This window comes from Macaca fascicularis, chromosome 3 (genome assembly GCF_037993035.2).
Source record: "Macaca fascicularis isolate 582-1 chromosome 3, T2T-MFA8v1.1".
NCBI lineage: Eukaryota > Metazoa > Chordata > Mammalia > Primates > Cercopithecidae > Macaca > Macaca fascicularis.
The window spans coordinates 1,300,295-1,326,407 of record NC_088377.1 but is presented as its reverse complement, the minus strand read 5'-3'; the positions used below and the strand labels follow the sequence as shown (position 1 = coordinate 1,326,407).

At 42.8% G+C, this 26,113-nt stretch overlaps 1 protein-coding gene across 18 annotated transcripts in view; it reads left to right on the top strand.

Moving 5' to 3' along the window:
- Positions 1–26,113, top strand: part of PCBP3 (poly(rC) binding protein 3) — a 284,015-nt gene that overhangs the window by 112,407 nt on the left and 145,495 nt on the right. For 4 of the 18 annotated variants that reach the window (XM_045389442.3, XM_065541249.2, XM_074033865.1 and 1 more), the window contains one exon: positions 191–226. The exons of the other annotated variants lie outside the window; for them this stretch is intronic. The gene's annotated coding sequence lies outside the window, so the exon portion shown is untranslated. The remainder of the gene's footprint in view (positions 1–190; positions 227–26,113) is intronic. 18 annotated transcript variants of the gene reach the window in all.

Sequence of the window (26,113 nt, the reverse complement as noted above, 5' to 3'; positions counted from 1 at the left end):
TTGCCCATGATACTTTTGAGATGCATTCATACTGTTGCTGAGTAATTTTTGATAAATATGCCACAATTTATACATCCATTCACCTATTGATAGAAAGTTGGAGATTTACAGTTTTAGAGATTATGAATAAATCTGCTATAAACTTTCTTGTACCGGTCTTTATGTGGATGTATGTTTTCGTTTTTCATAGGTAAATACATAGGAGTGGGCTTTTCTAGATCATATGGTAAGTGTGTGTTTAATTTTGTAAGAAACTCCCAACGAATGCATTGTCCCAAGTTGCTGCACCAGTCAGTGTACATTCCCACAAGCAGTGCATGAGAGTTCCTGTTGCTTGTGAAATAAATGGTCAGCATTCGGTGTTGTCAGCTTTTAAAATTTTCTCCTTTCTAGTGGGCATGTAGTGGTATCACATTATAGTTTTAATTTGCATTTTCCTGGTGACGTGTGATACGGAACCTTTCTCCCATGCTTGTTTGCCATCTGTATGTCTTCTGTGGTGAAGTGTCTGTTCATACATTTTGCCCGTTAAAATTAAAACATTGTGTACTGTTTGTTTTCTTATTGTTGATTTGTGAGGGTTTATTATATACTATGAATACCAGCCATTTATCAGATGTATTTTCCAAATGTTTGATCCTAAAGTGTGCCCTGAATTTTTACTTTCTTGATGTCTTTAAAGAAACAGAAGTGTTTAATCTTAGTAAAGTACAATTTGTCAATTTTTGTCTTTTATGGTTTGTATTCCCTGTGTCCTAAGAATTCTGCACATTCCCAAGGTCACAAAGATTATCTCCTGTTTTCTCCTAGAAATTATATAGTTTTAGGTCTTTTAATTAGGTCTCTGATCTATTCCCCACCCCCCATCATTTTGAGCCAGTTTAAAAATATATAGTGCAAGATTAGAGTTGAGGTTCATTTTCCCCCAGGGATGTACATTTCTTTGAGCATTGTTTGTTCAGAAATCTGTTATTTTCTTCATTGGTCATCTTTGCTCTTTCACCAGGCAGCCATCTGTGCTGGCATCTGTCCGGACTCTGTATTCCAGTCCACTGCACTCCATTCCTGTCTTCTCACCGGCACCAAAGTGTTCTGTTTATATAGTTTTATAATAAGTCTTTAAATCAGGTACAATGAGTCCTCTAATGTAGGTCTTTTTCAAAATTGTTTTTCCTATAAAGTCCTTTGCTTTGATTCTAAAATATAAATTTTAGAATCAGCTGTCAATTTCTACAAAAAAAGACCCCTGAGATTTTGATTGAGATAGTGTTGGGTCCGCAGAACAATTTGGGGAGAATTTGCATGTTTGTAAAACTTTTATTTCCATGTTATCTTGTTTGTATTAAGATATAATTCACACACCATAGACTTCAGTGGTTTTTAGGACATTCACTAGTGTGTGCAGCTATTATCACCATCACCACCGGTAAAACAACCCCGGGAGTAGTCACTCCCACTCCTTCCTCCTTTCTGTTCCTATGGATTTGCCTGCTCTGAAGTTTTGTATTCATGGAATCATACAACATGTGGCTTTTGGTGTCTGGTTTCTTTCACTCAGCATATTTTCAAAGTTTATCCATGTTGTGGTATGTGTTAGTACTTTATTCCTTTTTATGACTGAATAATATTCCATTGTATGGATGGACCACATTTGGTTTATCCATTATAGTTGATGGGTATGTAGTTTTTTTACACTTTTTGGCCATTATGAATAATGCTTCTACAAACATTCCTGTACAAGTTTTTTATATGGACATATATTTTAACTTAGCTTGAGTTTATATGTAGAAGTAGAATTGTAGTGTCATATCTTAACTCTGTGTTTACCTTTTTGAGAAGATGCCAAGTGGTTTTTCACAGATGCTGTCCCGTTTGACATTCCCACCCACCTGTGTGAGTGTTCCAGTTTCCACACATCCTTGTCAATACCCATCTTCTATTTCTTTATGAAGTAGTATTGTGCTGTGGTATTGATTAGCATTTCCCGTTTCCACACATCCCTGTCAACACCCATCTTCTATTTCTTTATGAAGTAGTATCGTGCTGTGGTATTGATTAGCATTCCCCAGGTAACTAGTGATGTGGAACATCTTTTCTTGTGCTTATTGACCATTTGTATATCTTCTTTGGAAAAATGTCTATTCACATTTTTTGCCCACTTTTAAATTGTTTGTTCTTTTTATTGTTGAGTTGTAGGTTTTTAAAAAATATATATTCTGGATACTAGACACTTTTCAGAGATAAGATGGCTATCAGTTTTCTTTCATTTAGTAGATTGTCTTTTCATTTTCTTGGTAGTACCTTTTGACAAACAAAAGTTTTTAATTTCAGTGAAGTTCACTTTACCTATTTTTTCTTTGGTTGTGTGCAGTTAAGGTCATAGCTAAGAAACTGCTGGCTAATCCGAGGTTATGGAGATATACACTGGTGTTTTCTTCTAAGAGATTTGTAGTCTTAGCTCTTACATTTAGGTCTTTGGCCCATTTTCAATTAATTTTTGTCTGTGGTGTGAAGTAGGGGTCCAGAGTCATTATTTTGCATGGGGATATTCAGTTATTACAACACTTTATATTTTAAAAGATGATTATTTTCCTATGGAATGGTCTTAATATTCTAGTCAGAAATCATTTAACCATAGATGGGAGGATTTATTTCTGGATTCTCAATTCTAACCCATTGGTCTATGTATATTCTTTTTTTTTAAAGACAGAGTCTCACTCTGTAGCTCAAGCTGGGGTACAGTGGCATGATCTCAGCTCTCTGCAACCTCCACCTCCAGGACTCAACTGATTCTTGTGCCTCTCAGTCTCTCGAGTAGCTGGAGCTGGGATTACAGGTGTGCACCACCATGCCTGGCTAATTTTTTGTAGTTTAGTAGAGACGGGGTTTCACCATGTTGCCCAGGGTGGTCTCGAACTCCTCAGCTCAGGCAATCTGCCCGCCTCGGCCTCCCAAAGTGGCATGAGCCACCGTGTCTGACCAGTCTATGTATATTCTTAAGTCAGTACTACGTTTTGGATCCTGGAGATTTATAGGTTTTGAAATTGACAGGGGTGAGTCCTCTAACTTAGTTCTTCTTTTCCGAAATTTTGACTTTTTTTTTTGTCATTGTTGCATTCCATGTGAATTTTATGATCAGCTTGCCATTTCAATAAATAATGGCAGATCTGACAGTGATTGCCTTGAATCTGTAGATACATTTGGAGAGTATTGTCATGACAACAATATGAAGTCTTTCAGTCAGGCACATGAGATGGCTTTATGTTTATTTAGCCCTTCTGTGATTTCTTTCAACATGTTTTATAGTTTTCACAGTGCAAGTCTTGCATTTTTGTTAAACTTATTTCTAAGTATTTTGTGCTTTTCCATGCTATTATAAATGTAATTGTTTTCTTAATTTTATTTTGGGTTTTACTTGGCTAATATATATAATAAATACAACTGATTTTTATTTATTGACCTGGTATCTTGCAATCTTGCTAAACTTGTTTTGTAGCTCTAATTATTTTACAGTTTCTAACCCATAGGCTCTTTATTTCTTTTACTTCTCGTGCAGTACTTACTGGGATCCTCGGTGGGATGTTGATTGGAGATGGTGAAAATGGACATCTTTGTCTTGTTTCTGCTCTTGGGGGAAGCATCTGGTTTCTCACCTTAAGTATGATGATAGCTTTTTATCAGGTTAAGGAATTTGCTGAAAAATTTTATCATGAATGCTAGTTGAATTTTGTCACATATTTTTTCTACATCAATTAAAATAATGTATTTTTTTTCATTTTTAATCTATATAATGGCAAATTACTTTGAGTTTTGATTGTTGAGTGAAGGTTTCCAAGTTAAATCCTACTTAGTTATGATGTGTTACAGTAAAGGGATTTTGTTAAGAATTTGTGCATCTATATTCATGGGGGATTTGGGTTTGTCATTTTCTTTCCTTGAAGTGGCTTTGTGTAGTTTTGCTGTTAAGATAAATTTGACCTCATAAAATGAGCTGGGAAGGATTTCCTCCTTTTCTGTTTTCAGGAGTTTGTGTGAAATCATGTTTTATCTTTCTTAATTGTTTATTAGAATTTGTCATTAAAGTAATTTGGGCCTGGAGTTTTTGTTGTTGTTGTTGTTTTTGGAGAGTTTTTCAACTGTGAATTCCGTTTCTTTAATTGTTATAAGATTTTTTTTCTGTGTGGATCTGAGTTTTTGTTTGATATCATCTGGAACAGCTTCTACTAACATTCCATGTTTTTTGTCTTGTCAAATATCACCTTCGCCACATTATTTTTCTCTTCTTTGAAAACCTCAGTTATATTATGTCAGACCTTCTTACTCTGTACTTCTCATCATTTCTTTTCATATTCACCTTCCTTCTGTGGTTTTTACTGTAATCCACAGTAGACAGACAGACAACACAGCCCAGAGGGACAAAGAGATATAAACTATGCAAGAGAAGATTTCAGACATGGAGAGACGTGGACAAGTTATAACATACAATTCACTGGTTTTCCAGAAGGAGAAGGGGGACAATGGAGTAAAAGTAACATTTGGAATAATGGCTAACAGTTTTCTAGGGTGGGTGAAAGCCACCAATCTACAGTTTCAAAAACTCTAACAAATACCAACCTGGTGAAATGAAGTCTATATTTAGACATATCATGGTGAAACTCTGGAACACTAAAGACAAGTACAAGCTCTTAACAGAGAGAAGAGACATTGCCTTCAAAGAAGCACCATTAAGGCTGACATGGCTTCTTACTGGCACCAGTGGAAAGGAGAAGATAGCTGGATAATATCTAACATGCGGAGAGAAAAGAATGACATTCTATTAGGTTGGTGCAAACGCAATTGCAGTTTTTGCCATTAACCTGCAATTACTTTTGCACTAACTGATATACTTAATATATCTTTAAGGAATGATAGAAAAATAAACACATTTTTATACAAACACAAGTGGAGATAATTTGACACCTATAGGACTTTATTAAAAGCATTTCTATTTGTCTAGAGACAGGGTCTCACCATGTTGCCCAGGCTGGAGTGCAGTGGCTACTCACAGGCATGATCACAGTGCACCACAGCCTCGAACTCGTGGGCTCAGTCCACTCTCCTGCCTCAGCCTCCTGAGTACCTGGACTACAGGCATGCACCACTATGCCTGGCTACTAAAAGCATTTCTAAAGGACCTATTTCAGGAAGAGAGAAGGTTGACTTCTATGGAAAGTCTGAGCTCTAAGAAGGCATTATAAACAAAGTTGTATGCTTGTGAGTGAATTGAACAGGCTTGAGGCAGATGTCTCCTGGACTAAACCACAAATGATGGAACTAACATAATTGACACCAAGGTCATGTCAGCGGGAAGGGAATGGAATTAAAGAGTTTTAAGGTCCTGGGATTGTGTGGGTGGAGTGTGGGGACATTAGGCTTTGATAAGTTGTATAATTAAGTCTAGAGTAAAAAGTAAAAAGAAAAAAATGTATAATGGGGAGAAAAATCCAAAAGAAGGCAAGAGAGGATACTTGAACACCGAAAGATAAGAAAAGTAGAAAACACAACATAAAATAGTAAATAAATCCAGATATATTGGAAATGTCTAAAATATTGATGGGCTAGATGATTTAAAAGTTCCATTGAGGCTGAGTGCGGTGGCTCATGCCTGTAATCCCAGCACTTTGGGAGGCCAAGGTGGGGGCGGATCACTGGAGGTCAGGAGTTTGAGACCAGCCTGGCCAACATGGTGAAACCCTGTCTCTACTGAAAATATAAAAATTCACCTGACGTGCTGGTGGGTGCCTGTAATCCCAGTTATTCGGGAGGCTGAGGCAGGAGAATCGCTTGAACCTGGGAGGCGGAGGTTTCAGTGAGCTGAGATCACGCCATTGCATTCCAGAGAGCGAGACTCCATCTCAAAAAAAAAAAAAAAAAGTTCAGTGGAAAGAGCTGCCCCTCAGAACTCCACTGTCTTTTAGCACACAATGTTGCCACGTTGAGCCTTTCAGGGCTCTCTCCTCAGCCCTGGATTTTCTGAACTAAAGCAGGACATTGTTCCTTGGATCCTTTCACTCTGAAGACTTATTTCTTTAGCTCGGGGAATTTTATTCTATTGCCTTTTTGAATGCTGTTTTCTTTCTTTCTGCTCCATAGTCATTCCTTCTGGACCTGTTTGGATCTTTGTTACCTTCTCTTTTTCCCGTCACCTGCATTTTGGAGACTGCCTTGGCTTCATCTTCTCACTGTCTGTTTGCTCGCAAGCTGTGTCTGTTCTTCTCTTAGATTCTTCTCTTAGGTTCACATATTGGGTTTCTATTTTGACAGCATTTTTCCTTCTCAGGGTGGCTGCTTGCCTCTCTTGCCTGGACAGAGCATGTGATGGTCACCCTGGATGTGTAAACTAGCGGTTGCCACCTGCTTTGTGTCCCTCCTTCAGATGACTGTCCCTCCTTTCAGTCTGGCGTCTCTCTTTCATCACATTGGCTTTCCTCAAATAGTGTTTCTTTGTTAGTGAGGTTTGTGTTGCCAGAATGCCTCTTGGCCTTTCTGTGGGTGTGGTTGGTCTCTGGTGAGGACAGTAGGTGAGCCGTGGGATGCTGGTCCTGTGGCCGTGGGTGTCCTGGGCCTTGAGGGTGCAGTGACTGCCTGAGGCGCTGGCCCTCCCTTCTCCTCTCTGCCAGCCTTGACCTGGAGCAGACACCACCACTGCCACCACAACCAGGGAGGATGTCGGAAAGCCCAGCTGCCCCAGTGGAGCTCCCGTTATCCTGACAGCATCTTGTAACTAGTCTCTCTCTGTGCGACTCTTCTGTGGAACGCATGGTCATTCCTGACGCAGGCTCATGCATTGTGTATTCGGTTTTCTTTGCAATCGTTTCGCCATCGATTTTATCTGCCTCCTTTCTTTATTTTCTATTGCTGTGTAACCAACACAAAACTGAGTGGGTTAAAACAACAAATTATGTATTATCTAAGAGATTTTATGAGTCCGGAATTCAGGGGTAGCTTTCATGGGTGGGTCTGGCTTGGGGTCTCTCTTGAGGCTGCACACCAGCTGGACAGCCCACTTCCAGGGTACTCTCGCAGGGCAAGGGCAGGAGGACTCAGCCCAGCACCTTGCGGCCTCCCCACAGGGCTGCGTGCGTGTCTGTGTGGCATTGCCATTTGCTTTTCCTGAACAGGCGATTGGGGGGAGAGAGAGAGAGAGAGAGAGAGCAAGGAGGGGTCACGGGGCCTGCGTGTCCTAGTCTCAGGTGTCACACCCTGTCCCTTCTGCCACACTGTGTTCTTTCCATGTGCGTTACCAAGTCAGTCCACTGTTAAGGGAGGGAATTGTGCTCCACCTTTTTTCTCTTCTCTTCTCTTTTCTTTTCTTTCTCTTTGTTTTTTTCTGAGACAGAGTCTCACTCTGTCACCCAGGCTGGAGTACAGTGGCGTGATCTTGGCTCAGACTTGCAACTTCTGCCTCCCGGGTTTAGGGTATTCTCCTGCCTCAGCCTCTTGAGTAGCTGGGATTACAGGCGCCCACCACCACACCTGGCTAACTTTTTTGTATTTTATTATTTTTAGTTGAGGCAGGGTTTTGCAGTGTTGGCCAGGCTGGTCTTGAACTCTTGACCTCAAGTGATCTGCCTGCCTCAGCCTCCCAAAGTGCCGGGATTACAGGCATGAGCCACCACGCCCGGCCTGTGCTCTGCATTTTTAAGAGAGATGTATCCAACAATTTGTGGGCATTTTCTCAAACCACCTCACTGTCATTGAGGACTTCCCGGATTTTCCACATTTGCCTTGTAGGTAAGGCCAGCGGCAAACCTTCCAGGGGGTCATATGAGCCCTGGCTTTTCTGTCTCATCACTTTTGTGGTTACTTTCATTGCCTTTTCTTTTACAATAGGTTTTCTCTAGGTAATTTAGCTTAAAGAGACAGTATGTATCTACATCTTCTTGCTGCTTGCTTAGGATTGAGGTTGACACATACCTCTTAGAAGGCTGGACGTTTGGTCACTGGAGCAGCAGTGCTCGGTAACTCTCCAGAGGTGCCCCCTCTGGCTTTCCGCTCAGTCAGCTGAGCCGCACAAGCAGCAGTGGCACTGCCCTTACATGGGGCATGCTTTGCAGGGCTGAGGTTTTGCAGTTCTCACCATTGAGGGCTGTAACATTTCTCTATTTCTGGCTTAGAAGATGTGTAGGATGATAATTATTTATTCAGCATTCATTCCACTCACGCTGTGCTCTGACCACACACCAGGCGCTGCGTGCGGTGCTGGCACAGTCTCAGGACGTGGCTTCTCAGCCGTGGGGCTCAGGGTGCAGTGGAGAAGGCGCGAAGCGGCTGCCTGTGGATGGATGTGTTTCCTTTGCCGTTCATTGTTGCTCCTCTCCCTCTCTTCTCCTAAACTCGGGGTAGAGGAGCATCCTCAGGAGAAACAGGAAGAGGCAAAGTTCACTGCAAAGATTTTTTGGGGTTGAACACCTGGAGGATAATAACAGCAGAGGGCACCCCCAGACGAGATGCGGCCATGGTCGAGCATCAGGATCGTCTGCCTGAGCCCATCAGTGTGGTCCCAGAGCAGGGAGGTGGCAGAGCCAGGGCCGCGACCTCCCCACGGGTCTCCTGTGCTGCTCGCTGGCGGTTGGTTTCATCAGCGCCCTGGCGAGTGTCGCTGGTTGCACGTGGGCAGTGTCTACACAGAGCGAATTCTCAGGCAGGCCTCCTTCCTCTCTCTCCCCAGAGGCTGCTTCATGGCACTCCCTCTATTTGCCTTTGCCCGTGGGAACCTCTAGGTTGATCACTGGATCATTTAATCTGCTTTTAGTTAGCCTTGATTTTTGTCTGCATTAAACAATTAATTGAGCTTCTACTAATACAATGTTTTGAATGTCATACATGGCTTTTCCTGTTGAAACATCTGCAGAAAAAAAAATAGCTTTATTATTTGTGAGTGACGCTCTCTAGCTCCTCCCTTTTGTTCTTAGTGAGATAATTGCTTTTGTAATACAAAGTTTCTGTTTCTTTTTTTTCTTTTTTTTTTTGAGACAAAGTTTTGCTCTTGTTGCCCAGACTGGAGTGCAATGGCACGATCTCGGCTCACTGCAACCTCCGCCTCCCAGGTTCAGGCGATTCTCCTGCCTCAGCCTCCCAAGTAGTTGGGATTACAGGCATGTGCTACCACGCCTGGCTAATTTTGTATTTTTAGTAGAGATGGCATTTCTCCTTGTTGGCCAGGCTGGTCTCGAACTCCGACCTCAGGCGATCCACCCGCCTCACCCTCCCAAAGTGCTGGGATGACAGGCATGAGCCACCGTGACCGGCCAGTAATACAGAGTTTCTTGAATACAACAATTGTGCTAGAGCAAAACAAGCTGGCTGTGTATTAGTTAACCACTGAGTGAGCGGTGCTGCATGTTCTGACCCTATTTCTGACCACTTCCGTTAACCCTGCTGCCCACCATGAAGCCTCTCTCAGAAACTTCAGCTGCAGGCTGAAGGCGGGGGCTTGCAGAGAAACTTTCGCTGCAGTTTTCTGGAAGGTGGGCAGGCAGATGGGCTTAGGAGTACACCTGGGGTACATGGAGTCAGCCAACTCAAGAGTGTTTTCATGCTTTTAATTTAAAACAAATCATAGAATGTAAAAAATAGCTTTATAATGTTAGTTTTCCATTTACCACATTCTGGCAAGGGAAAGAGTGGTGCCATCATCTGTGTGTTTGCTAAGTGATAATTACAAGTGTGGAGACAGATGTGCGCTTCCTGGGAACGGGCAGGGGCTATGCTGGAGATGCTCCTGGAAGGGAGGAGGTCTGGGAGTTTGGCTGCAGAGCCTTGGAGCTGGACAGGAAGGATCAGTGGTTGAGGCCCAGGGTGGGCCGTGGGTCCTGGGCCATCCTGTGGTGAGATGTGGACTCGCTGCTGTCCATGTGTACAGCCCATAGAATGGACACCTGGTATGTGTGCAGAGGGCATGAGTGTGCCTGACAGCACGGTGTGGGGTCAGAGTGCAGCTGCTGAGTTGGGGATGGTGCCCTTTAGGGGAAGGTGGGGGTAGACAGAGAGGCATGAGCAGATGTCCCTGTGGACTTGGGTGACTGGGCACCAGGGTGACCCTCCATGGGTGCCAGGATGTCTATGGTGAGAGGAGAGGGTGGCCAGGCTGGGGCCTGGGAAACCCTTCCCAGAGCGCCATCTGCATCATCAGGTTGGGGTGGGCATTGGCCAGATGAAAACAGGTGAGGTAATCAGATTTTTTGTTTCATAAAAATTATGGTCCTGAAGTGCAGTTGGTAGAAACAACAAGTTAAATAGGAGGACAGCTCAAATAAAGAAAACCTCTCAGTCAAACCAAGTCAGCAGCTACAGTGAGGAGCTGCAAATGTGCTCTCCCAGCGGGCTGGGCCTGCCAGCCCCCAGGGTGCACGCTGCCCCTCCCGGTGGGGCTCCTAGGACTGGTGAGGGCACTGAGGACAGTGCCATTCTGGTCCTGGGGGGTTTGCCAGCACGACTCTTCCGTTGCTTGCCTTCCTGAGGGGTCAGGGTCTTGTCTCCTGGCTCCTGCCTCCTGGCCGGTCCCTAGGAGGCCCCTCATGTCCAGATATCGGCTTCAGTTTAGGGCTGTGGGGACTTCCATGGGGACAGCTGTTCACTGGAGTAACTGCGGATGGTGCTGATAATAAAATACAGAAATCATTCCTCCTGAACAAGCACTGGCGATGCGCTTCCTTCATGTTCTGAGATTGGGGAAGGCTCAGATTTTGTTCAGTCTCATAACTGTGCTGAACAATAGTGTACTCAGTGGATGCCTTCAGAAGTCTCCCGGAGCCTGGAAGGATGAATGCAGTAACGTTAATGGTCAGTGATGTTGGATGTGGGCTACTGTGCCTTTTAAATGTGGAAATATTGGCACATTTAAAGCAGCGTTTTTTCCCATGGTCTAGTCTCCTGTGAGACTGATGTGGGTCCATACAGTATTGTCATCCACGGCTTCACAGTCCCAGGCTGAGGGTGTGGGGAGCAGCAGCGTCAACCAGCAGTCCTTCGTGAGGCACCTGCCCTGCAGACGGGCCGCTGGAGTGGCTGGCCACGCCTTTGATGTGTTGCTGTGCCTCAGGTGACTTTCTCCTCCTCAGATGCCACCAGCTATGGACCGGATTGTGCCCCCAAGTTCATGTGTTGAAGCCCAAACCCCTAGTGTGACTGCCTTTGGAGATGGGGCCCTTGGGAGGTGACTAAGGTTACTGAGGTCATAAGGGCAGGCCCGAATTTGACAGGACTGTGGCCTTGTAAGAGGAGGAAGGGATGCCAGAGCTGTCTCTCTCTGCACCCACGTGAGGACAGAGCAGGGAGGCAGCCATCTGCAAAAACGAGGAAGAGCGCCGGCACCAGATTCCAACCCAGCCAGCACCCTGATCTCGATCTCCAGCTTCTGTGTAAGCCCCCAGTCTGTGTGGTTCTGTTATGGCAGCTGAGCAGACAAAAGCACTGTGTTTTACATCATGGTTACACTTTTGGGAAAGCAGCCTGCAGCTGGCCTGTGTGAGCACAGGCCCCAGCAGATGCCCACAGATGTCCCCGTCACCTGTCACTCAGTGGTCATTGAAAAGGCTGGAGGGAAGAGGCAGATTTCCTCTCAACAGGAAGGGTGTGTGGCTGCCAGGACTCTGCCTATCCTGAGAGTCTCCTTTCCACCTTAGGGCTTCATAGCCAGTTAACTTGTGGATTATTTAGAGCTTTTTCTTTCTTTCTTTAAAGAAAGAAAAAAACAAATGAGAAAGCCAACACAACAACAAGAAGAGTGGTATCATTACAGTGTCAGACACTGACTAGAAACATGTCCACTTGCACACACACAGTCACTCACTAACACAGTACTCAGTTTTGATCCTGACAGCAGCTCTGTGAGGGGTCACTCCCTTCCCCCCTTTTAATTGAGGCATAATTCACGTAACATAAGCTGTGCCATTTTCAAGTGTATAACTCAGTGGCATTGAGCGCAGTCTTCATTTCTGCAGCCACCACGTCTGCCTACTTCCAGAGCATTGTCATCCTCCCAAAGTAAAGCCCTGTGCCGGTTAAGTCCCTCACAATCCCCCTTTCCCCAGCCCCGGGCAGCTACCAGTCTAATTTCTGGGTACGGATTTGCCCATGCTGGGTGTTTACTATAAATGGAACCACAGAGTGTCTGGCTTCTTTCACTTGCATCCTGTTTTTGAGGTTGATCTACGTCGTCGTAGCATGTGTCAGAATTTCATTCCTTTTTATGGCTGAATACTGTTCCATTGTATGAATATACCACATCCACTTATTGGCTAGTGACTGTTTCTTTCCTGCCTTTCGGCTGTTGTGAATAGTGCCGCCACGAACGTTCTTGTACAAGTTTTTGTTTGACACCTCTTTTCAGTTCCTTAGGATTGGACCTGGGGGACATGTAGAAACTCTGTGTTTAACTGATTGAGGAACCACCAGACTGTTTTCCACAGCAGCTGTACTGCACTGTTTTGCCTTCTCGAGGTAGCACTTTTTTATCCCCATTTTAAGAAGTGGGGCATGGAGAGGTAAAAGGACTTGCTCAGGACAGAACAACCGTTTGTGGTGAGGCAGCTCTGTGCTGGCCAGTCGGGAGGCCATGGCAGGGCCCCTGCTCCTGCTCCGGTGCTCATGTCAGTCCCCAGGCCCCTGCAGGTGGTGCCCTAGAGGGCACTGACAGGCTCTCAGAGAGGAGGGGGCCTGTGCTGGACCCTGAGCAGGCAGAGAGAGGGCTGTCAGAGGGGCAGGCAGTGTGAGCAAGGGCGCAGATCCTGCTGGTGTTTAGTGAGCTCTAGCAGGTTTGCTTTTTGCTTGATTGTTTGAGAAGGATGCCTATAGTTTTAGGACCAGTGCCGCTACCCACCTTGGCCAAAGGCCATGGTGCCAGTGTCCTTGCTGCCGCAATGCACCAGCTTCTGTCCTGCAGGTGGCTGGCTGCTTCCCTCCCAGCTGCACTGGGGCACACTCTGGGGCAGTTGCCTTCTCACCCTTTGGCAGGGAGAGCCTGGGCTGTGGGGCACCTCTCTGTGTGGCCGCTATGGTGCCTGCTGAGGCCTAGCGCTGCTGTGGGCCTTTGCTGATGCTTCCTGCGTGGGTGGCAGTGAGCCACCCCCATGTTTCTCAGCGAAAGCACTTGGACAAGATGAAGGTTTCCAGCACTGCGAGACTCTCACGTCTGTTATATTGTGTTATACTTGGCTTTGGTTTTGCTTACAGTAAATTCCTGAAGGCATTTCAGTTGCTCAGTGGAAATCATTGGCAGAATTCTTGTTACTGAGCATCAGACTGTGGGGCACGGTCATGGTGTCTTAGGGGTGTCAAAGCAGATGCATTTGAGGGGAGATGTATTCACATTTTCCAGTATATCATTACCACATTCTTGTGTGATAGCTTCCTCGTAATTCAACTTGATTTAGTGTGATACAGCAGCACGACTTTTCCTTTCTGAGTTATGGAGATTTAAATTTGTTGAGCAAAGGAAGCATTGAAGATGGCTCAGAACACTCCAGTTGAGTGCACACATTGCATGAAGCTGACGGCTCTGCCTCCTGCTACTTTCACCCCATTGCACTGGTGTGCTTGGCCCTTCCCACGGCAGCAGCAGGCTTTCCCAGGGCGCCATCTGCAGTTGGAGGCCTGGCTGAGGATGTGCTGTGCCCGCCTGTGAGTAGGGAGCCGGGCACCCCTGGCCTGCTGTGCCATCGTCCCCTCATCTCCACGACAGGCACCTCTGCCTGTTCTGTCTGACTCGGGGATGCCAGAACTTCAGGGCGCAATCAGGGCATGACAGCCAATGGCAGGAGGTGAGCATGTGTCGGGTGTTCCAGGAGGATGGTACCTCTGCTTCTCTGTTCAGGGCTGTTTGGGAATTGTTACCAGAAGTAGGGTTCAAGGCTTCGTGTGGCACTGGCTGCAGACTGCATTGCCTGTGCTGACTTAGCTCAGCCTCTGCCCCTCTTTCATTTGTTTCTCCACTGAATCCTTGTCTCCTTGCATTCACTCGGCATTGGCTAAGGCCCAGCTCAGTTCCAGGGCCCCACAAGGCACTGTGGGTGGCATGAGATGGGTTTGTTTTCCCACAGTGCTCTCTCATGGTTATTCTGTGATTTGAATTGAGTCGACACAGGTTTCTACAGTTGAGAGAGTGTTGAACGACCTATTCCTCAGGGTAAAAGCTGGCCCTCCCAAACCTGTCTCTGAGTGCAGGTGACAGTGCGTGCTCACCATTAGAAGACATGGGTGCTCACGCAGGGCTGTCTGCTGCCTGTGCTGGGACTGTGGTCGCATCGCCCGTGCGTGCGGCTGGAGCACCTGCATCTCTGAAATGAAAGGGATCTTCAAATGGGCGCCCCCTATGGTGCTTTGTTCAGTTTAATTCTTAGAACCACCTATCCAGGCAGGTCTTGCGTTCCCCCTACAGAAGAGAGAACTGGTGTCTGGACCTTTTAGGTTGCCTTCTCTGAAACTCTGGGTTGGCATGCAGGCCAGCCTGCCTCTGCCCCACCCATTATTGCAAGTTCTCTCTGGGGTCCTAAAGTCCTGCATTTCTGCCTTGCCAGGTCTTCACCCTGGCTGGCTGTCTCTTGTAGGCAGGCCTCTGCCGTGTAACTAGTGTGTGATATTCAGAGAGAGAAAATGGGCTACTTGTTTCGCAAGTGATAGAAATGTGACGTGACATATTTCAGAGAAAACTTAACAGCACGGCAGCTCTGTGATTCAGCCCAGCAGAAACTGTATCTCTTGTTAGGAAAAATACACTTTATTATTAAGCCTGCGGGAAGACAAGATGGAAGAACTTTTCTGGACATTGTTAGCCTGTAGGAGGTTTTGTTTTAGCCCTGAGATGCACAGTGGACCATGGGGGTAGTAGTGCTCACCACACAGGACATGGTGAACGCAGGGAGTTCGGCGGGTGGTGGCCTCATGTTGGACATGGTGAATAATCGAGGGTCACCCTGCCTCCCCGCTCCTTGTGTCTGTCTGGACAGTGCACCTGAACTCTGCCAAAGGAGCGCCTCCTCTCCCCTGATGTCAAATAAGCAAACAGAAGATTAAGAATATGGAAAGTAAATGAAATTTGTAATTTTGATCATTTCTTCTCATGATTACAGTTCCTCTAGACTTTATCTAAAGCTATTTTAAAGCCAAATATATTTTTTATTCATATTTCCCTTCTTTTTAGACTACCATTTTACGATTTTTAATCTCTTGTTTCATCGAGTTTTTCTTTTCCTTCTTGTCTCTGAAAGCACATAGCAGGTCATTGACTAAAATCACCTGTTTCTTTTTGTACATATTTCTGAACATGTGTTCTTCTACCTTCTGCTGTGTTGTTGTATTTTTCTCCATATGGCAGAAACTTTTTATGGCTTCTGTGTTTCTTTCTTTCTGTTTGTTGCTCCCTGAAGGAGAAGTCAGTGCTGGTCTTGTCTTCTTCCCAGCGTGCACGTGTGGACATTTTCTGCTGTGCTCTCTCATTTTTCACAGGGATCCCCTTTAAGGTTGTTCTGACCCTCAGCTCAGCTGGATGAAAGTTCACTTGGGCCATGCCTCATACCAGCTCTGGGCCCCCCAGCCTTCTGAGGTGCTGAAAGGGGGCTTGGTGGCCTCTGGTCCTGTGTGGCACCCTGTGTGGCCGGGACAAGCCTCTGCAGCCACGTATCCCCAGCATCTCCCTCACCCACTGCCTCCATGGCACACTGCTTTTCAGGAAGGGCAGGAGAGGGGCCTCTAGAACCCACCTCCCATGCCGTCACATGGGAGCTTGTGGAGGGCCCTGCATCTGTGCTTTCCAGTGGCTTGTTTTCCTGATTTCTTCACTCAATTCAGTGGAAATTTGGGAAAGATGGAGCATAAACGTGTGTGCCTGAGTCACCTGTCTGCCTTCACCAGTACTCATATCCTGGCCAGAAGGCCTGCTCTTCCCCCTGGCTCAGCCAGGGGTCTGCATTGCTGTGCGTTGATAGAATTGTTGGTGCTTTACGATCCAGCTGCTCTTGTTGCCTTGAACCAGGATTTGAATATTGTAACATTAAGTTTTTTGCATGTTTATGTCCAGCAGATTATGTATTTTGAGACTAGACAGTGGGCTAATTAATATTCCACACAGGGTCCTATGGGACACATGTTCACAGTGAGTTCACTAAAGTTCCGTTTGAAGCACATGGTGGGTATTCAATAAAGACTTAGAGATTTTGGTTGGCCAAACATTTAGCATTAATTAGCAGTTTAGTGTGGTGGGTGACTGAAAAGTAAATGTAAGCTTTGAGCATTTTCAGAGCATAGTTTTGTCTAAAATTAATCAGTATATTTCACCATCTTAACAAACTAAAAACGAAAAACTACCATTTTAGAATATGCAGTGAGATCATTTGACAAAATGCAACACTCCTTTCAGATACAAATGTTCAGGAAACTGATAATAGAAGGAAACTTACTCAGATGCATGGCATTTATGAAAAATCTAGAGCTAACCTCGTATTTGATGGTGCAAGACTGAATACTTTCCCCTAAGATGAGTAGTAAGGCAAGGAAACCTGCTTTCACCTCTTCCATTCAGTATTTTACTGGAGGTTCTAGCAAGTTCAATAGGCAAGAAAGAAAGAGGCATTGGAATTGAAAAAGAAGTAAAACTGTCTTTCCTCTCAGTCGGCGTGTTTGGCCCTGTAGAACGTCCTACAGGATCAAAACAAAGCTCCTGAACTAATGAGTAAGTTTATCGAGGCTACAGGATATAAGATCAGCATACAAAAATCAATTTTATATCTGCATACTAGCAGCAAATAATTAAATATTAAAGTAAATTATTCGTTTTTTATTCATTAAGCTATTTAATTATACAAATTTATGGGACATGTGAAATTTCGTTATATGTGTATGATGTGTAGTAATCAAGTCAGGATATTTAAGGTGTCCATCACCTGAATACAATATAGTTTTGTTAAATACATTCACCCTACTCTGATATTATTAGATTTATTCCCTCTATCTTACTGAAGGTTCGTAACCCACTTCTTTTCCTCTTCATCCTCTCCCCTAACCCCCATTCACCCTTCCTAGTCTGTAGTATTTATCTTTCCATTTTGTACCTCCATGTGGTCATATTTTTTAGCTTCCACATATAAGTGAGAATGTAAGGTATTTGTCTTTTTGTGCCTGGCTTATTTCACTTAAGAGTAATGACTTTGAGTTCCATCCATGTTGCTGCAACTGACATGATTTTATTCTTTTTTTATGGCTGCATAGTATTCCTTTGTGTATATATACTACATTTTCTTTATTCATTCATCCTTTGATCAATACTTAGGTTGATTCCATATCTTTGTTGTTGTGAATAGTACTGCAATAAACATGGGAGTGCAGGTACTACTTTGATATATGGATTTTGTTTCCTCTGGGTAGATACCCAGTAGTGGGATTGCTTGATTGAATGGTAATTTTATTTTTGGTTTTTTTGAAAAATCTCTGTACTGTTTTCTGTGTTGGCTGTACTAGTTTACATTCCCACCAATAATATGTAAGTATTTTCTTTTTCCTGCATCCTCACCAACACCTGTTATTTTTTGATAATGGCCATTCTATTTTTAACAATAGCCATTCTGAATGGTTCAAGATGACATCTCATTGTGGTTTTGATTTGCATTTCTCTGGTGATTAATTATGTTGAACATTTTTTCACATACTTCTTGGCTGTTTTGTGTGTCTTCTTTTAAGAAATGTCTGTTCAGGTCCTTTGCTCACTTTTTAATAAGACTGTTTGTTTTTTTCCCTTTTGATTGTTTGAGTTCCTTTTATATTCTGGAAGTTGATTCTCTGTCACAAGAATAATTTGTAAATATTTTCTCCCTATTCAATGGTTGTCTTTTCACTCTGCTGATTGTTTTCTTTGCTGTGCAGAAGCTTTTTAATTTAATATAGTTTCATTTGTCTATTTTTGCTTTTGTTGCCTATGCTTTTGAGGTCTTAGTCATAAATTCTTTGCCTCGACCAATGTCCAGGAGAGTTTTCCCTAGGTTTTCTTCTAGTATTTTTATAGTTTCAGGTCTTACATTTAAGTATTTTTATAGTTTCAGGTCTTACATTTTAAGTATTTAATCCATTGTGAATTGACTTTTGTGTATGGTGGTAGATAAGGTCTAATTTCATTCTTCTGCATGTGGCTATCCAATTTTTTCCACCACCATTTATTGAAGAGGGTGTCCTTTTCCCCCAGTGTAAGTTCTTGTCAGCTTTGTTGGAGATTATGTTGAACATTTTTTCACATACTTGTTGGCTGTTTGTGTGTCTTCTTTTAAGAAATGTCTGTTCATGTCCTTTGTTCACTTTTTAATGGGACTATTAAACCAGAAACTTTGTGGTTTTATTTCTGGGTTCTCTATTCTGCTCCATTGATCTCTGTGTCTATTTTTATATAAGTACAATACTGTTCTGGTTACTGTACCCTCGTTATATATTTTGAAGTCAGATACTGTAATGCCTCCAGCTTTGTTCTTTTTGCTCAGGATTGCTTTAGCTCTTTGTGCTGTTTTTTGGTTCCATATGAATTTTAGGATTTTTTTTTCTAAGTCTGTGAATGAGGTCGGTATTTTGATAGGGCTTGCATTGAATCTGTAGATTGCTTTGGGCAATATGGTCATTTTAATGATACTAATTCTTCCTATCCATGAACATGGGATGCTTTTCCATTTGTGTCATCTTCAGTTTCTTTCATCAGCACTTTGTAGCTTTCCTTATAGAAATCTTTCGTTTCCTTGGGTAAATTTATTCCTAGGTATTTTGTGTAGCTATTGTAAATGTGATTGTCTTCTTGATGTCTTTCTTGACTAGATCACTATTGGTGTATGGAAATGCTACTGCTTTTTGTATGTTGACTTTGTATCCTGTAACTTACTGAATTCATTTATCACATCTACAAGTTTTATTGGGCTGGGCATGGTGGCTCACGCCTGTAATGCCAGCACTTTGGGAAGCTGAAGTGGGTGGATCACAAGGTTAAGAGATTGAGACCATCCTGGCTAACATGGTGAAACCCTGTCTCTACTAAAAAAAAAAAAAAAAAATTAACTGGTTGTGGTGGTGCACACCTATAATCCCGGCTACTTGGGAGGCTGAGGCAGGAGAGTCCCTTGAACCTGTGAGCCGAGATTGCACCACTGCACTCCAGCCTGGCGACAGAGCAAGACTCCATTTCAAAAAAAAAAAAAAAAAAAAAAGTTTTTTTGGTGGAGTCTTCAGTTTTTTCTGGATGAAATTATATCATCAGCAAAGAAGGACAATTTGGCTTCCTCATTTTCTATTTGGTTTCCTTTTATTTATTTCTCTTTCCTGGCTGCTCTGGCTAGGACTTCCAGTATTATGTTGAATAGGAGTGGTGAAAGTACATACCTTATCTTCTTCTAATTCTTAGAGAAAACACTTTCAGCTTTTTTATAGTATTATGTTGGTTGTGGCTTTGTCATATATGGCTTCATTATTTTGAGGTATGTTACCACTATGCTTAGTTTGTTGAGAGTTTTTATCATGAGGAGATGTTGAATTTTATCAAATGCTTTTTTGCATTTACTGAGATGGCCATATGGTTTTTATCACTCACTCTGTTATGTGATATATCATGTTTATTGATTTCCATATGTTAAACCATACTTGTATTCCTGGTATAAATCTCACTTGATTATGGTATATTATTTTTCTGATGTGCTGTTGAATTTGGTTTGCTAATATTTTGTTGAGCATTATTGTGTCTGTGTGAACACAGGGATATTGGCCTGTAGTTTTATTTTGTTGTAGTCTTGTCTGGTTTTGGTATCAGGGTAATGCTGGCCTCATAGAATGAATTAGGAAGAATTGCCTTCCCTTTGATATTTTGGAATAGTTTCAGGAGGATTAGTATTAGTTCTTTATAGTTTTAGTAGAATTCTGCTGTGAATTCATCTGGACCTGGGCTTTTCTGTATTGGGAGACTTTTACTACTGATGCAGTCTCACTATTCCTTATTGGTCTGTTAAGGATTTTTATTTCCTCCTAACTCAGTCTTGGGAGGTTGTATATTTCCAGTTTATCCATTTCTTCCAGGTTTTCTAGTTTGTGAGTATATAGGTTTTTTTTTATAGTAGTCTCTGATGACCTTTTGTATTTCTGTGGTATCAGTTGTAATGCCTCCTTATTCACTTCTGATATTGTTTTCTTTGGTTCTTCTCTCTTCTTTTTTTCATTTAAAAATTTTTTTAGAAACAGGGTCTGACTGTGTTGCCCAGGCTGGAGTGCAGTGGCATGATCACAGCTCACTGCAGCCTCAAACCCCTGGGTCAAGCAGTCCACCAGCCTCAGCTTCCCAAGTAGCTAGGACTACAGATGGGTACCACCACTCTTGGCTAACTTAAAAAAATTTTTTTTAGAGATAAGGTCTTGCTATGTTGCCCACACTGGTCTTGAACTCCTGGCCTCAAGCAGTCTTCCCACACTGCAGCTCTCAAAATGCTGGGATTATAGGCATGAACCACTGTGCCCAGCCTTCTTCTTTTCTTGGTTAGTCTAGCTAGTGGTTTATCAATTTTGTTTATCTTTTTGAAAAATCAAGTTTTTGTTTCATTCATCCTTTGTATTGTTTTTCTGGTCTGTATGCCATTTAGTCTGCTCTGATTTTTATTATTTCTTCTCTTCTGCTAATTTGGGGTTCGATTTGTTCTTGCACTTCTAGTTCCTTGAGATGGATTATTAGATTGTTAGTTTGTAAGCTGTCTGCTTTTTTCAGGTAGGCATTTATTGCTATAAAATTCCCTCTTAGCTCTGTTTTTGCTGTATCACACGGTTTTGAAATGTTGTGTTTTCATTTTCATTTGTTTCAAGGATTTTTTTGATTTTCATTTTTTCTTTATTGACCCAGGAACATAGTGAATTTCCATCTGTTTGTGTAGTTTCCAAAGTTCCTGTTGGTATTGATTTCTGGTTTTATTCTGTTGTGGTCTAAGAAGATACTTGATATATAATTTTTAAACATTTGTTGAGACTTGTTTTATAGTCTGTCCTGGAGAATGTTCCATGTGCTGATGAAAATGTATATTCTGAAGTTGTTGGGTACAGTGGTTCTGTAAATGTCTGTTAAATCCATTTGGTCTGACGTCCAATTTAAATCTAATGTTTCTTTGTTGATTTTCTCTTTAGATGATCTGTCTAATGCTGAGAGTGGGATGTTGAAGTCCCCCACTATTTTTGTACTTGAGTCTCTCTCTCTCTCTCTTTAGATCTAGTAATATTTGCTTTATGAATCTGGATGCTCTGGTGTTGGATACATATATATTTAGAATTGTTATATCCTCTTCCTGGATTGATCCAGTTATCATTATTTAATGACTTTCTTTGTCTTTATCTTTTACCTTTCTTGACTTAAAGTCTATTTTATCTGATATAACTGTAGCTTCTGGTCACTTTTGGTTTCCAATTTGTACAAAATATATTTTTCCATCCCTTTAATTTCAGTTCATATGTGTCTTTACCAACAAGGCTAGTTTCTTGCAAGCAGCATTTAGTTGGATCATGTTTTTAAAATATATTCAGCCATTCTGTTTCTGGGCATTTAACCTGTTTGCATTCGAGATGATTATGTGACAGGTTTGTTTCTGTCGTACAGTTGTTCTCTAGTTTTATGTATTCTTTGTTTCTTTTTCTCTTATTAATTTGGTGGATTTTTCTAGTGGTACCATTTAAGTCATTTCTCTTCCTTCTTTGTGTGATGCTTTACTACTGAGTTTTATGGTTTCATGTATTTTCATGTTGGTAAATGTCATCTTTGTGTTTCCAGGTTTAGGACTCCCTTGAGCATTTCATGTAGGGATGATGTAATGGTAACAGATTCCCTCAGCCTTTGCTTGTCTTGAAAGAACTTTATTTACAAAGCATAGTTTTGCTGGATATAGTCTTCTTGGATGGCAGGTTTTTTTGTTTTTTGTTTTTTTTGCCCAATACTTTGAGTATATCGTCCCATTGTCTTCTGGCCTGTAAGAATTCTGCCCAGAAATTTGCTGTCAGTCTGAAGGGATTTCTTTTATAGATGACTAGATGCTTTTCTCTTGATGTTTTTAGGATTTACTGTTTATCTTTGGCTTTAGAGATTCTGACATAATATGCAATAGAGAAGGCCTTTTTGCATTGTGTCTGCCTGGGAATCACTGAACATTCTTTATCTGAATGTCTAAATCTTCTGCTAGACGTGGAAAGTTTTCATCTATTATTTCGTTAAATAGGTTTTCTAGGCCCTCCTTTGTCTCTTCACCCTTGGGGATACTGATAATTAGAATATTCTATCACTTTATGTTGTTCCAAATGTCATGAAGGATTTCCATATTATTTTTTATCTTTATTTTTATCTGACTGGATTATTTCCAAAGACTTGTCTTCAAGTACGGAGATTCTTCTGCCTGATTTAGTTTGTTGTTGCCACTTTCAAATGTATTTTGTATCTCCTTTAATGAATCTTCAGTTCTAGAATTTCTGGTTTTTTTTTAAAAGTATCTGTCTCTTTCGTAAATTTCCTTTTTATATCGTGAATTCTTTTTCTGATTTCTTTGTATTATTTTTCAGAATTCTCTTGTATCTCACTGAGCTTCCTTAAAATCAATATTTTGAATTCTTTATTTGGGATTTCAAATATTTGTTTTTGATTAAGATCTCTTATTGATGGATAATTATTGTGTTCCTTTGGGGAGGGTCTTTTTTTTGTTTTGTTTTGTTTTGTTTTTTGCTTTCTCATGTTTCTTTTGCTCATACTTTGATGTCTGCACTTCTGGTATAACAGTTGCGTCTTCCTATTTTTGAATTCATTTCATAGGGAGGACTTTTTCCTGAAGGTGAATCTATCGTGTTGGTTGGGATATTCTGGGTTTTACTCTGGGTGCATGCAGTAGGGAAGTCTCTGTATGATATCTTTGTCTGTCAACAGCATTAGTGGTGTCTGTGATTTCCTCAGTAGGTTAGGGTGCAGTTAGTAGTGGAGGCTGTGCTGAAGTTGTGCTGGGGACTGGGATGCCAGGCGAGCCAGACTTAAGGCCCCACTAGAGGCAGCATTGGATTGAGCGTGCCCATCTTTTTGTCCCAGGGTGGCATATCCTGGCACCTGTGCTAGTGGTTACCAGTAGACCGATTATTGGGCCCCCACGTGTCTTCCTTGGATCCTCGTAATAGCAGCAGTGGACCAAGCTGGTGGGTGGGTTCTTGGGCCCCTGGGAAACTGGCATGGGCGATGACAATAGCAGTGGTGGGATGATACTCTGGGTCCTAGGCAATGTACATTTATGTTGGTGGTGGCTGTGATGAGCAGGGAGGGCCAGTCTCCAGACCCACAGGTGGTGCTTGCACGTAGGTGCCAGCTGAGGTGATAGCAACTGGGAGATGAGACCCAAACTCAGGCCCCAGGAAGGAGTGCTGAGGCACCCACAATGGTGGATTGGGTTGGGCAATGCCCAGGACCCTGGGCTACATGCTCTGTCTTGGAATAGGGGAAGAGGGTGAAATTGTGCTGGATGGGCTTGTGCTCAATACCCCCCAGTAGTGAGGGCAGATACCAGCTTTGGTTGGCGGGGGTGGGTCAATCTTCAGGCCCCAGGTGGAGTGCTGGGTGAAGAGTGGGAGCAGCTGCACTGAGGCCCTGTCACTGGAGCGGGTGGGTCCATCCTCAGTGGCCAAAGTCTGGGTTGATGGATAGGGAATGCACACCCCTCTCAGCGCCCAGTCCCCACAGGGCTTGTCCCCCAGCCCTGGTAGCAGTAGGCTGTGCCTCACTTGGTTCTTATCCTCAGCTGTAGGAACACTCCCGGCTTGTTCCCCAGTCCCAGCAGCGACAGCCTGAGTTTCCGTAATGCCTCAGTAGCAGCCCTGTTGGGCCCTAGGACATCATGCAGTCTGGCAAAGGTTAGGTTTGAAAATGGTGCCTTGCTGTAGCCACTTAGGTCTCAGGGAGTCGTGGGACCCAGCATGAGCCCCCTCCCTGGAGCAGCTCTGTCCCACGGTCTCCTGGCAGCTCCTGGTGTTATTTTCGGGACTGGGGAAGGTTAAGGGAGTCTCCCATGGCCAGAATTGCATGATTCCATGGTAGGGATGTGGGCCACTGGAAGTTTCTCATTCAGCCTTTCTTTGTATTGGGAAGTCACTCTTGGCTCCTGACCAATCCCAGCCAGGCAGGCTCCCCCTCTTCCTTTTCCTTAACTCACTTTTTGTATTTCCTGTTACTTCTCTGTTGAATTCACATTCTCTCTTGGATAATATATTCAAAATGTGACTATACATTCTTTTGTTTCTTCAAAGTGGAGGAGGTGGCATAAATTGCATCTCGTCAGCCATCTTGAAGCTCCTCTCCATGAGAAAATACTATTTTTAATAACATTAGAAATCTAAGTTGGACAAGAGATATTCAACACTTGAACACAGAAAACTACAAAAAATTGCCAACAGAAATTGTTAAAGACAAATACGTTGAGTGATATACCATGTTCGTTGTTAAGATGACTCAATGTTGTTAAGATGTTAATTCTCCCCAAATTGATCAATAGAATCAATGAACTCCCAATCAAAGTCCCAGAAGGCTTTTTATAGACATTTGACTATAACAATACTTGGTTTTATGATTTATTATAGGCTGCAATAATCAATGCAGTATGGTATTGCTGTTAAGATAGACAAGTAGATCAGTGGATCAGAATAGAAAGTCCAGAAATAGGTCTACTACACATACATGGTCAATTAATTTTCAACAGTAGTGCCCAGGCAATTTAGTGGGAAAAGGCATAGCTTTTTAAACAAATGGTCCTGGAATAATTGTATATCCAGGTGAAAAAAAAAATCCTATACTTCTTATCATTTATAAAAATTACAGTAGATCAGGAATCTCGATCTCTAAAACTCAAAAATATATAATTTCTTGGAGAAAAGATGAGGCATTTTTTATGACCATATGATCTTGCATTAGGCAATGTTTTCCTAGTTATGACTTTAAAAGCATTATTCCTAAAATATACAAATTTATAAATTGGACTTCATAAAATTAAAAATTTTCTGCTCTTCAAGATACAGTGTTGTGATTTTTTCCCTCTGATTTGGTATTGAAGTCTCTCTCTGGAAAGAGGTGATACATTCTAGCAATGATCTGATGGGGCTCCAGGATCATAAATGTTTACAGTGTGCTTTAATGGGGTTCTTCTTGATCCTGGCAGGTGGTCTAATGCCTACTTAGGCATCTGGTCCAACCTGTGATGAGGTGTCCCTTTCACACACAACTTGTTTATACTGGCTGATGTCCTTGCGGCCCTTGTTTGACTGTGTTTAGTTTATTCTTACCAGGGTAGCCACTCTCTAGGAGAGGCCTGATCAGGACAGGAGAGTTGGGTCTGGGTATGTGGCTCAGGTGAAACACACAGCAGACAGCACAGCAGAGCATGGAGCAATGGAAGCATTTGTATTGTGTAATATGATGCCAGAGAGAATAAGACAGCCATGCAGGGCCAGTAGGCAGGGGGAAGCCATGTGGGACACATGCATTCAACCAGCAGGTGGGGAGCAAGAGAGAGAGACAGAGCCAGGGACTGATGGGCCAACAGTTTTATTGGAGTCTAGGACATTACTCAAGCTGGTTTCTCCTGCAGGGAATTTTAGTTGGTGGGTTTCGATCAAGCAGCCACAAGGTCCGTGGGATCACACTGACTGAGAAGGTGTCAGTGGGGTATATCTGGGCAGTCATTTGGGCTGTGGGGGTAAGTGGGGGAATCAACTAGGTTGTGTCTAGCTGTCCCACAGGAAGGTGATCACCAGGAGGCTATGGTGTGAGGCAGATATCTGATCAATCACCTTGAGGACCTGGGAGGAGGTAGAGAACTGGAAAGTTTGTCAAGGATGACCAAGCCGTGCTCCTGGTATGAGAAAGTCCAACCTATATTCAAAATGGATTATCAGGCTCAACATAATATTATAAAAATTCACTACATTCTCTTACATGGATAAGAGAATGGAAAAATAAGCCACAGACCAGGAAAAACGTTTGCAAATCACATAACTAATGTATCTCAAATGTGTAAAGAACTCTTAAAATGCAGTACTAAGGAAATAAAGAACAAATAAAAATGACTGAAAG